Source organism: Panthera tigris, chromosome B3 (assembly GCF_018350195.1).
Source record: "Panthera tigris isolate Pti1 chromosome B3, P.tigris_Pti1_mat1.1, whole genome shotgun sequence".
NCBI classification, from domain to species: domain Eukaryota; kingdom Metazoa; phylum Chordata; class Mammalia; order Carnivora; family Felidae; genus Panthera; species Panthera tigris.
This window is the reverse complement of record NC_056665.1, coordinates 84,562,475-84,575,688: the sequence shown is the minus strand read 5'-3', so window position 1 is coordinate 84,575,688 and position 13,214 is coordinate 84,562,475. Positions and strand designations below refer to the sequence as shown.

The following is a 13,214-nucleotide window of genomic DNA, read 5'->3' as shown; positions in this document are numbered from 1 at the left end:
CAAAACTCTTTATGCTTTATTAATACACTATGAAAATGATTATTCTCCTGCTCTTTTGTAAAGGAATTTCAGAACTGCTCGCAAATATTTGGTAAGATTGATTTAATACCCTTGATGCTTTCTGTTTACAGTTTAGAATACTACTGGAAATTTCCTACTAAATGACTAATGGTTGATAATTATATATGGATGCTAATTAGATTGCAATGAGTAGTAATTTAGTAGTATAGAATTTCTTGTCCTGTAGTTTTTAGAAATAGAAAATGAACCATGAATACTGACAAGAAGATGGTAAAGAGTTGGATTGGAGTATAAAACTTCATTAAAACTTCAATTAAGCACTTTCTTCCATCAACTCATGTTAAATCTCTATGAAAATAAGTCACACCTAGAGACAATTATGAGTATAGTGCAAAAAGATCATTTTAATCATTAAGAACTTGCCCATGACTCATATTTATCATTATCATTTTCAGGACTCCATATACAACTTCTAAAGTCTAATATTAATAGTATCTTAGATTGCAAACACAAGAACAGAACAAAGTTCATCATTTTTTGTTAAAAAGCTTTTTTTATTTTTTAAAGAAAATTATGTCAGAATATTTTTACTTCACTATATTAAGCATGATAATTATGTGGTACTTAAAATCTTTTTCCTGTGATGCAAAAATTCTCAATAAGATACTAGCAAATCGAATTCAACAGCATGTAAAAAGAATTATTCACCATGATAAGTGGGATTCATTCCTGGGATGCAGGGCTGGTTCAACATTTGCAAATCAATCAACGTGATACATCACATTAATAAAAGAAAAGATAAGAACCATATGATCCTGTCAGTCGATGCAGAAAAGGCCTTTGACAAAATCCAGCACCCTTTCTTAATAAAAACCCTTGAGAAAGTCGGGATAGAAGGAACATACTTAAACATCATAAAAGCCATTTATGAAAAGCCCACAGCTAACATCATCCTCAATGGGGAAAAACTGAGAGCTTTTTCCCTGAGATCAGGAACATGACAGGGATGCCCACTCTCACCGCTGTTGTTTAACATAGTGTTAGAAGTGCTAGCATCAGCAATCAGACAACAAAAGGAAATCAAAGGCATCAAAATTGGCAACGATGAAGTCAAGCTTTCGCTTTTTGCAGATGACATGGTATTATACATGGAAAATCTGATAGACTTCACCAAAAGTCTGCTAGAACTGATACATGAATTCAGCAAAGTCACAGGATACAAAATCAATGTACAGAAATCAGTTGCATTCTTATACACTAACAATGAAGCAACAGAAAGACAAATAAAGAGACTGATCCCATTCACAATTGCACCAAGAAGCATAAAATACCTAGGAATAAATCTAACCAAAGATGTAAAAGATCTGTATGCTGAAAACTATAGAAAGCTTATGAAGGTAATTGAAGAAGATACAAAGAAATGGAAAGACATTCCCTGCTCATGGATTGGAAGAATAAATATTGTCAAAATGTCAATACTACCCAAAGCTATCTACACATTCAATGCAATCCCAATCAAAATTTCACCAGCATTCTTCTCAAAACTAGAACAAGCAATCCTAAAATTCATATGGAACCACAAAAGGCCCCGAATAGCCAAAGTAATTTTGAAGAAGAAGACCAAAGCAGGAGGCATCACAATCCCAGACTTTAGCCTCTACTACAAAGCTGTCATCATCAAGACAGCATGGTATTGGCACAAAAACAGACACATAGACCAATGGAATAGGATAGAAACCCCAGAACTAGACCCACAAACGTATGGCCAACTCATCTTTGACAAAGCAGCAAAGAACATCCAATGGAAAAAAGACAGTCTCTTTAACAAATGGTGCTGGGAGAACTGGACAGCAACATGCAGAAGGTTGAAACTAGACCACTTTCTCACACCATTCACAAAAATAAACTCAAAATGGATAAAGGACCTGAATGTGAGACAGGAAACCATCAAAACCCTAGAGGAGAAAGCAGGAAAAGACCTCTCTGACCTCAGCCGTAGCAATCTCTGACTCAACACATCCCCAAAGGCAAGGGAATTAAAAGCAAAAATGAATTACTGGGACCTTATGAAGATAAAAAGCTTCTGCACAGCAAAGGAAACAACCAACAAAACTAAAAGGCAACCAACGGAATGGGAGAAGATATTTGCAAATGACATATCGGACAAAGGGCTATTATCCAAAATCTATAAAGAGCTCACCAAACTCCACACCCGAAAAACAAATAACCCAGTGAAGAAATGGGCAGAAAACATGAATAGACACTTGTCTAAAGAAGAAATCCGGATGGCCAACAGGCACATGAAAAGATGCTCAACGTCGCTCCTCATCAGGGAAATACAAATCAAGACCACACTCAGATATCACTTCACACCAGTCAGAGTGGCCAAAATGAACAAATCAGGAGACTATAGATGCTGGAGAGGATGTGGAGAAACGGGAAGCCTCTTGCACTGTTGGTGGGAATGCAAACTGGTGCAGCCACTCTGGAAAACGGTGTGGAGGTTCCTCAGAAAATCAAAAATAGACCTCCCCTATGACCCAGCAAAAGCACTGCTAGGAATTTACCCAAGGGATATAGGAGTACTGATGCATAGGGGCACTTGTACCCCAATGTTTATAGCAGCACTCTCAACAATAGCCAAATTATGGAAAGAGCCTAAATGTCCATCAACTGATGAATGGATAAAGAAATTGTGGTTTATATACACAATGGAGTACTACATGGCAGTGAGAAAGAACGAAATATGGCCCTTTGTAGCAACGTGGATGGAACTGGAGAGTGTGATGCTAAGTGAAATAAGCCATACAGAGAAAGACAGATATCATATGTTTTCACTCTTATGTGGATCCTGAGAAACTTAACAGAAACCCATGGGGGAGGGGAAGGAAAAAAAAAAAAAGAGGTTAGAGTGGGAGAGAGCCAAAGCATAAGAGACTCTTAAAAACAGAACAAACTCAGTTTTGGTTGATGGGGGGTTGATGGGGGGTGGGAGGGAGGGGAGGGTGGGTGATGGGTATTGAGGAGGGCACCTTTTGGGATGAGCACTGGGTGTTGTATGGAAACCAATTTGACAATAAATTTCATATATTGAAAAATAAATAAATAAATAAATAAATAATAAAAAAATAAAATAAAATCTTTTTCCTGTGACCTTTGTTGAAATGTCAAATAAGTAAGATTTCTTATTTTCTTCAAAATAGTCATGAGGGTTTGTCCTTAATTACTTAAGAAGTTTCTGAAACAGATGTTTAACAATTCATTATCATAAAAAAATTAATTTTGGAGGATTATATCATTTAAGAATTGTTAAATGGTTGAGTTCTAATTAAAATTATATTATTAAATGGTAAAATTTGTAAGTGCTGGATTTATTAGAGAATTTTGAGGGATTAGACATTGAACGCTAATAGTTTGTTTCATCTACACCTACAGAAAGTTTTTTTTGTTGTTGTGGTAAAAAATATAATCTATCATTTTCACCTTTAAAAATTTTTTTTATTTAATATTTTTAGGGTTTGGAAATTTCTTTTTCACCGAAGTATAATTCACATACAGTGTCACATTAGTTTTAGGTGTACAGTATAATGATTCAGCAGTTCTATACATTACTCAGTGCTCATTATTATTATTGATAAGTGTACTCTTAATCTCTTTTATCTATTTCACCTATCCTTCCACCCTTCTCCCCTCTGGCAACCACCAGGTTTCTTTCTCTGTATTTAAGAATCTGATTTTGTCTTTGTCCATTTTTTCTTTGTTAGTTTGTTCTGTTTCTTATGTTCCACACATGAATGAAATCATTTGGTATTTGTCTTTTTTTGACTGATGTTTCACTTAGCATTATACCTTTTGGTCCATCTAAATTGTCACTGATGATAAGATCTCATTTGTTTTTATGGATGAGTAATGTTCTAATGTATATATATTACCACATCTTCTTTATCCATTCATCTGTGGATGGATACTTGGATTGCTTCTGTATCTTGGCTGTTATAAATAATGCTGCAGTAAACACAGAGGTGCATATATCATTCCAAATTAGTGTTTTGTTTTCTTTGAGTAAATACCCAGTAGTGGAATTACTGGGTCATACGATAATTCTGTTTTCCTTACTGTTTTCCACAGTGACTGCACCAGTTTGCATTTCTACCAACAGTGCACAAGTGTTCTTGTTTCTCTACATCCTTGCTGATACTTATTATTTCATGGCAGTTCTTTTGTTTTGTTTTTGATTCTAGCCATTCAGACTGGTGTAAAGTGGTATCTCATTATGGTTTTGATTTGTTGTTCCCTGATGATGTTGAGCATCTTTTCATGTGTCTGTTGGCCATCTGTGTGTCTTCTTTGGAAAAATGTCATTCAGGTCCTCTGCCCATTTTTAATCATGTTATTTTGGTTTTAAGTTGGACAAGTTCTCTATATGTTTAAGATAGTGTATTAAGTCCTTATCAGGTATGTTATTTGCAGATGTCTTCTCTAATTCAGTAGGCTGCCTTGTCCTTTTGTTGATGATTTTCTTCACTATGCAAATGCTTTTTATTTTGTTGTAGTCCCAGTAGTTTAATTTTGCTTTTGTTTTCCTTGTCTGAGAAGGCATAGCTACAAAAATGTTTCTGTGGCTGATGTCAAATTATTGCCGATGTTTTCTTCTAGGAGTTTTATGGTTTCATGTCTCACATTTAGATGTTTCATCCATTTTGAGGTTTTTTGTGTGTGTGTGTATGGTGTAGGAAAGTGATCCAGTTTCATTCTTTTGCATGTCCAGTGCAGCATTCTTTTGCATGCTGTCCAGTTTTCCCACTACTATTTGTTGAAGGGACTGTCTTTTCCCCCCGTGTATATTTCTCCCTCCTTTGTCTTAGATTAGTTGACCATATAAGCACTAGTTTATTTCTAGGCTCTCTGTACTCTTCCATTAATCTATGTGTCTGTTTTTGTACTAGTACCATACTGTTTCGATTACTAATGTTTTGTAGTGTATCTTGAAATCTGGGATTATGATACCTCCAGCTTTGTTCTTTCTCAAGATTGCTTTGGCTCTTTGGGGTCTTTCATGGTTCCATACAAATTTTAGGATTATCCTAGTTTTGTAAAACTTGCTGTTGGTATTTTAATAAGGGTTTTATTGAATTCATAGATTGGTTTAGGCAGTATGGACATTTTAAAACGTTGGCTTTTCCATTCCATGAGCAAGGAATATCTTTCCATTTGTGTCATCTTCGGTTTCCTTCATCAGTGTTTTATAGTTTTAGGAGTGCAGTTTATTCCTAGGCATTTTATTCTTTTTGGAGCAATTGTAAATGGGATTGTTTTCTCAATTTCTCTTTCTCCCTCTTTTTTATTAGTGTAAAGAAATACAACGTATTTCTATATATTGACTTTGTACCTTACAACTTTACTGAATTTATTTGTCAGTTCTGGTAGTTTTTTGGTAGAGTCTTTAGAGTTTTCTATTGTATAATGTCATTTGCACATAGTGACAGGTTTACTTCTTCCTTACAAATTTGGATGGCTTTTCTTTCTTTCTCTTTTCTGATTGCTGTGGTTAGTACTCCTAGTACTATGTTGAATAGAAGTAGTGAGAGTGGACATCTTTGTCTTGTTCCTGATCTTGGAGGAAAAGCTCTGAGTTTTTCACCATTGAATATTAAGTTAGCTGTGGGTTTTTCATCCGTAGTCTTTCTTATGTTGAGGTATGTTCCCTCTAAACCTACTTTTTTGAGAGATTTTACCATGAATGGTAAAATCTTTTTTCTGCATCTCTTGAGATGATCATATGGTTTTTATTGTTTTTCTTGTTAATGTGATTATCATGTTGATTAATTTTTGAACATTGAAACACCCCTTGCATCCCAGGAATAAATCCCACCTGATCATGGTGAATGATTTTTTTAATGCATTGTTGTATTATTTTGTTGCAGATTTTGCATCTGTGCTCATCAGATACTGGCCTGTAGTGTTTTTGCTTTTTGTTTTTTTGGTTTTGTTTTTTTTTTTTTTTTTTGTAGTGTCTTTATCTGGTTTTTGTATCAGGATAATGCTAGTCTTGTAGAATGAATTTGGAAGTGTTTCTTCCTCTTCTCTTTTTTAGAGTAGTTTGAGAAGAATAGATCTTAACTCCTCTTTATATATTTGACAGAATTCACCTGTGAAGCTATCTGGTTCTGGACTTTTGTTTGTTGGGAGTTTTGTGATTACTGATTCAGTTTCGTTGCTAGTAACTTATCTGCTCAAAGTTTCTATTTCTTTCTGAATCTGTTTTGGAAGGTTCTATGTTTCTGGAAATTTATCCAGTTCTTTCTAGGTTGTCCAATTTGTGGGCATATAATTTTTCATAATACTCTCTTATAATCAGTCTTTTGAATATCTGTGGTGTTGGTTGTTCTTTCTCCTCTTTCATTTCTGATCGTATTTATTTGGGTTCGTTTTTTTTTAGAGTCTGGCTAAAGGTTTATCAATTTTGTTGATCTTTTCAAAGAACCAGCTCCTGGTTTTATTCATCTGTTCTATTGTTTTTAGTTTCTATTTCATTTATTTCTGCTCTAATCTTTATTATTTCTTCTACTGGCTTTGGGCTTTCTTGGTTCTTCTTTTTCTAGTTCCTTTAGGTGTAAGGTTAGGTTGCTTATTTGAGATTTTTGTTTTATGAGGTGGGCCTGTATTACTATAAATTTCTCTCTTAGAACAGCCTGTACGGCATCTCAAAGATGTTGGACCCTTGTGTTTTTATTTTCATTTGGCTCCATGTATTTTGTATTTTCTCTTTGATTTCTTGGTTGAACCATTTAATGTTTAGTAGCATGTGTTTCGTCTCCATGTATTTTGTTTTTCCCACATCTTTTTCTTGTGATTGATTTCTAGTTTCATACTGTTGTGGTCAGATAAGATGCATGATAAGATTGAAATCGTTTTTTAATTTATTGAGTGTTGTTTTTGGTCTAATGTGATTTATTCTGGAGAATGTTCCATGTGCACTTGAAAAGAATATATATTTCACTGTTTTTGGAAGGAATGTCTGAATATATCTGTTAGGTACATCTGGCCTAATGGTGTCATTCAAAAGCTACTTTATGTCTGTTACAAGTTGCTTTATGTATTGAGTACATTATATTTACAATTGTTACAACTCTTGTTGGAGTGTTCCCTTTATGATTATTTATTGTCCTTCTTTGTCTCTTCAGACAGTCTTTGTTTTAAAGTCTATTTTGTTTGATATAGGTGTTGCATCTCCAGCCTTCTTTTTGCTTCCATTTGCGTGATAAATGTTTTCTCATCCCTTCACTTTCAGTCTGCATGTGTCCTTTGGTCTGAAGTGAGTTTCTCTTAGGCAAGATATAAATGTTCCTTTTTTAATCCATTCATCCTTTGTCTTTTGATTGGAGCATTTAGTTCATTTATATTTAGACTATTTACTGATAGGTATGTACTTACTGCCATTTTGTTACTTGTTTTGCAGTTCTTTTTGTAGCTGTTCTCTGTTCCTTCTTCTCTTGCTCTCCCCTGTGGCTTGATGGCTATCTTTAGTGTTAATGGTTTGATTTTTTTTCTCTTTATTTTTTGTATATCTATTACAGGTTTTTGATGTGTGGTTATCATTAGGTTCATGTGTAACATTTTATGCATATAGCAGTCTGTATTAAGTTGATGGTCACTTATGTTTGAATCTATTATTACTCCTCACCCCACATTTTATGTATATGATATCATACTTTATATCCTTTTATTTTGTGAATCCCTTGACTGATTTTTATAAAGATAATTGGCTTTACTACTTTCGTGTTTTAACTTTAATACTGGTTTTATAAGTGGTCAATCTACTTTTATTATATGTTTGTGATTACTTGTGAAATTTTTTTCCTTTCGTTATTTTCTTACAACTATTTTGGCTTTTTCTTCCCACCCAAAGAATTCCCTTTAACATTTCTTGTAAGGCTGACTTAGTGGTGATGGTTTTGTGTGTCTGGGAAACTCTCTCTCTCCTTCTATTCTGAATGATGATCTTGCTGGGTAGAGTATTCTCAGTTGCAGGGTTTTTTCCTTTCAGTACTTTGAATATATCATTACATTCCCTTCTGGCCTACAAGTTTCTGCTGAAAAATCATCTGACAGCCCTATGTGGTTTCCCTTGTGTATAACTTTTCTCTTGCTGCTTTTAAAATTCTCTCCTTCTCACTACTTTTTGCCATTTTCATTATTATGTCTTGGTATGAACCTCTTTGGATTAGTTTTGTTGGGGGTCTCTGTGCTTCCTGGATCTGGGTTTCTGTTACCCTGCCCAGATTAGGGAAGTGTTCATCTCTTACTTCCTTCTCTCTCCTCCTGACATCTCTGTAATGTGAATGTGTTTATGCTTGATGATGTTATAGATTTTCCTTAACCTATTCTCATTTTTTATTATTTTTTTCTGTTCACTATTCAGCTTGGTTGCTTTTTCATTGCTCTTCCTTCCAGATCACTGATCCATTCTTCTGCCTCCTCTGATCTGCTGTTGATTCCCTCTAGTGTATTTTTTTTATCTCAGTTATAGAATTGGAGTTCTTCATCTCTGACTGGTTCTTTTTTATATTTTCTATCTCCTTCTTGAAGATCTCATTGAGATCCCCTACTGTTTTCTCAAATACAGTATCTTTACAACCATTACTTTGAATTCTTTATCAGGCCTATTGTTATCTCTGTTTCATGTAGCTCTTTTGCTGTGGCTTTGTTTTGTTCTTTCATTTGGGACATAATTCCTCTGTCTCCTCATTTTGTCTGACTCTCTGTGTTTGTTTCTGTGTATCAGGAAAGTCAGCTACATCTCCTGATCTGCAAAGTAGTAGCCTTATGAAGAAGACATCCTTTGGTGCCCTCTAGCACAATGTTCTCCTGTTCATCAGAACCAGGCACTTCAGCAGTGTCTCCTATGTGAGCTGCATGCTCCGTACTGTTGTGGCTGAGCTGTGTTTGCATTCAGTACAGTCAACTACAGTGGCCCACTTTGCCTGTTGTGAGCATACTGGGCAGGAGTTTGGCCCCTGTGCTGTTAAGGGGCCTGTCTGGGGCCACCACATGCTTGTAGTTGGGTGGTATCAGCAGTCAGACCAGATACCTGCCCTCAACCTAGGCACTATATGGCTCTCTCCCTGTTCTGCTCTTAGAGGCTTCCATTGATGAGTGGGGCCAACAGACCAGGTGCCTGCCCCTAGTCACATGAGTAGGGGTGCAGTCACACTGATCAGCAGGGCACGCCCTTTGCATTGCCAGTTGCAAGGTTCAGCTGCCAAGACTGTGGGCACACTGGTGTGTGTGGTTATCTTCTCCTGTCCCCAAGACACAAATCACTTTGGAGTGGCGCAGGTTTCTGCTAGGGTTATTTGCAGCAGGGTTTTTCAGAGCAGGAGCCACTTTGCAGGAATGTCTGTGGAGTAGGGCTGGTTGGATGGGGTGGGAACCATGGTGCTAACAAGATACACAGAGAACGTTCACTCTGCTTCCCACAAATATCTGGCTGTCTAGGGTGGAAGGGAGGCAGGCGAGGAATGGTCTGCCAGCCAGCACTTTTGTTCTTGGAAAATTCTTCCAAAGATCCCTGCCCCTCCAACACGTTTTGAGATTAGTAAATAGATTAAATCTACTTCTCATACTCCAGTTGATTTTTATTTTTAATGTTTGTTTATTTATTTTTGAGAGAAAGAGAGCACACAAGCAGAGGAAGAGCAGAGACAGAGAGGGAGACACAGAATCTGAAGTGGGCTTCAGGCTCTGAGCTGTAAGCACAGAGACAATCGTGGGGCTCAAAACCATGGACCATGAAATCATGACCTGAACCGAAGTTGGACGCTTAACCGACTGAGCCACCCAAGTGCTCCTTCATTTATTTTTAAAGTTTATATATTTTTGAGAGAGATTGGGAGAGAGAGCATAAGCAGGCGAGGGGCAGAGAGAGAAGGAGAGAGAATCCCAACAAGTTCCATGTTGCCATCGCAGAGCCTGATGCAGGGCTCAATCCCACAAACCATGAGATCATGACCTGAGCCAAAATCAAGAGTCAGACAATCAACTGAGCCATTCAGGCGCCCTACCCCAGTTGCTTTTCAAACTGCTGCTTCTGTGCTGTGTATCTCCTGGGTTATTTGTTATGCTGGCTCTTTAAGGGTGGGAACTCAGTTTTGTTTTTTTTTTTTTAATGTTTGGTTTTGGTGGTTTTTTTTGTTTTTTTTTTTTGAGACAGAGACAGACAGAACACGAGCAGAGGAGGGGCAAAGAGAGAGGGAGACCCAGAATCAGAAGTAGTCTCCAGGCTCTGAGCTGTCAGCACAGAGCCCCGACTTGGGGCTCGAACTCACAAACCTCAAGATCATGACCTGAGCCAAAGTTGGACGCTTAACCAACTGAACCACCCAGGCACCCCAGGAACTCAGTTTTAAAGTAGTCAGAGTTAAACCCTACTGATTGAAAAATCCTCAAATTTAAGCCACTGGTTTTCAAAGCCAAAGTCTCATGGGGATCCCCATGCCTGGGGTGCCTGGGGTTGGGTCTGATCCTCTTGCTTCTTCATGTTTAGAGTGTCTCTCTCGTTTATGATTTTTCTCACAGGGACAGGGGAGGATTCTGGGAGGGAGAGTTCCCAACCACGCTTCTGCTCCTTCTACTGTTTTTGATGTGGTCTTCTCTGTACCATTAACTATGGAAGCTCTGTTCTGCCAGTCTTCAAGTTGTGAGTCATTTTCAGAGTTAGTTTCACTGATGTGGCTGTTACCTCAGTGTGTCTGTGGGATGAGGTGAGCTTAGGATACTTTGACTCCACTATCTTCTCACAAGTCCTATCTTAACCATTTTTAAATGTACAGTTCATTGGCATAAACATTTATAATGTTCAATCATCACAAGTATCTATTTCCAGAACATTTTCATTTAGTTCAAAATATTTTTAATTTTCTCTTGAGAATACTTTGACTTATGTGTTATTTAGAAGTTGCTTAATCTCCAAGTATTTGGGGGTTTTCCAGCTATCTTTTTGTTGTCGATTTCTAGTTTAATTCCATTGTGGTCTGAAAATAGACATTGTATGATTTCTATTCTTTTAAATTTATGAAGGTGTGTTTTATGGCCCAAATGTAGTCAATCTAGTGAATATTCCTTGTGAATCTGGGAAGAATGTGTAATCTGCTATTGTTGGATGAAGTAGTCTATAAATGTCAATTATATCCAGTTGATTGATAGAGCTGTTGAGTTCAGCTATATCCTTACCAATTTTCTGCCTGCTGGATCTCTCCATTTCAGATAGATGAGTATTAAAGTCTCCAGCTATAATAGTGGATTCTTATACTTTTACTTGCAGTTCTATCAGTTTTTTGCCTAATATATTTTGACCCTCTGTTGTTAGATGCATACACATTAAGGATTGGGTATGTCTTCTTGGAGTACCAGCCTCTTTATCATTAAGTGATGTCCCTCTTTATCCCTGATAACTTTACTTGCTCTGAAGTCTGCTCTGTCTGAAATTAATATAGGTACTCCCACTTTTCTTTCTATTGGTATTATCATGGTATATTTTTCCATTCCTTTACTTTTAATCTAGATGTCTTAGTATTTAAAATGGGTCTTATTTTTTTGATCCACTCTGACAGTGTCCGTCTTTTAATAGTATACTTAGACCATTGACATATAAAGTGATCATTGATATAGTTGGACTAATATTTTCCACATTTGTTACTTTTTTCTATTTGTTACCCTTGTTCTTTCTGTTTTCATATTCCACACTTTTTCTGCCTTCTCTAGTTATAACTGAGCACTTTATAAAATGATTCCATTTTCTCTCCTTTCTTAGCATATCAATTATACTTCTTTTCTTTTTTAACTTTTTTTAGCCACAGCCCTGGAGTTTGTACTGTACATTTAGAGCTAATCCAAGTCCACTTTCAAATAATACCATACTGCTTCATGGATATTACAAATACCTTATAATAACATCATATGTTTAATTTTTCCCTTCTAGCCCTGTATCATTGCTATCATTTATTTTACTTATAGATAAGCACATATATATATACACACATACATAAGCATACATAATCAAATGCATTGTTCCTATTATTACTTTGAACAAACTGTGATCTATTAGATCAATTAAGAATAAGAAAAATGAAAGTTTATTTTCTCTTCAGTTATTGATTACTTGGTGCTTTTCTTTATATAGATCTGTATTTCTAACCTGTATGACTTTCCTTCTCTCTGAAGAACTTCTTTTCACATTTCTTGTAAGGTAGGTCTACCGGCAACAAATTCCCTCAATTTTTGTTTGAGAAAGTCTTTATTCTCCTTTACTTTTGAAGGATTATTTTACAGAGTACAGAATTCTAGGTGTCAGTAGTTTTGTCTGTCAGCACTTTAAATATTTCACTTCACTCTCTTGCTAGTGTGGTTTCAGGGGAGAAGTCAGATGTTTTATCTTTGCTCCTCTATAAATAAAATAGCTCTTTTCCTCTGTCTTAAGATTTTTTTCTTTATCTGTAATTTTCTGAAGTTTGATGATATGCCTAAATGTAGTTTTGGGGGCATTTATCCTGCTTAGTGTTCTCTGAGCTTCTTGGATCTGTGATTTGATATCTGACATTAATTTGGGGCAGTTCTCAGTTTTGCTTCAAATAATGCTTTTGTTCCTTTCTTTCTTCTTCTTCTCTTATGTGTGTTACAGTGTTTGTGGTCCCACAGTTCTCGGATATTTTGTTTGGGGTTTTTGTTCCAGTCTTTTTTCTCATTGGATTTCAGGTTTAGAAGTTTCTATTGTTATCAGACTGAGGTTCTTTCCTTAGCCATGTCTAGTTTACTAATGAGATCATCAGAGGCATTCTTCATGTCAGTTAGATTGTTTGTTTTTTGTTTTTTATCTCTAGCATTTCTTTTTAATTCTCCCTGAAAATTTCTATCTCTCTGCTTATGTTATCTATCTGTTCTCACATGTTGTCTGCTTTTTCCATTAGAACCCTTAGCATGTTAATCATAGTTGTAATTTTATCATCCCTGCCATATCTAACTCTGGTTTTGATGTATCTTCAGCCTCTTAGGCCTGTCCATACTGAGTCTCCAGGAATTTGCAATTACAATTTACATTTTCCTACCTTGCCACAAGTTTCAGACAGAGGTGTCTGCTTTGTTGTCATTCTCCATATTTGCCTGCCTGTCCAATTTTGGGGGCAGTGATTTGCTCT

At 36.2% G+C, this 13,214-nt stretch overlaps 1 protein-coding gene across 7 annotated transcripts in view; it reads left to right on the top strand.

The window, feature by feature from the left end:
• The window catches only part of RALGAPA1 (Ral GTPase activating protein catalytic subunit alpha 1), a 269,354-nt gene that overhangs the window by 211,619 nt on the left and 44,521 nt on the right, over window positions 1-13,214 (top strand). The gene's annotated exons all lie outside the window — the stretch shown is intronic.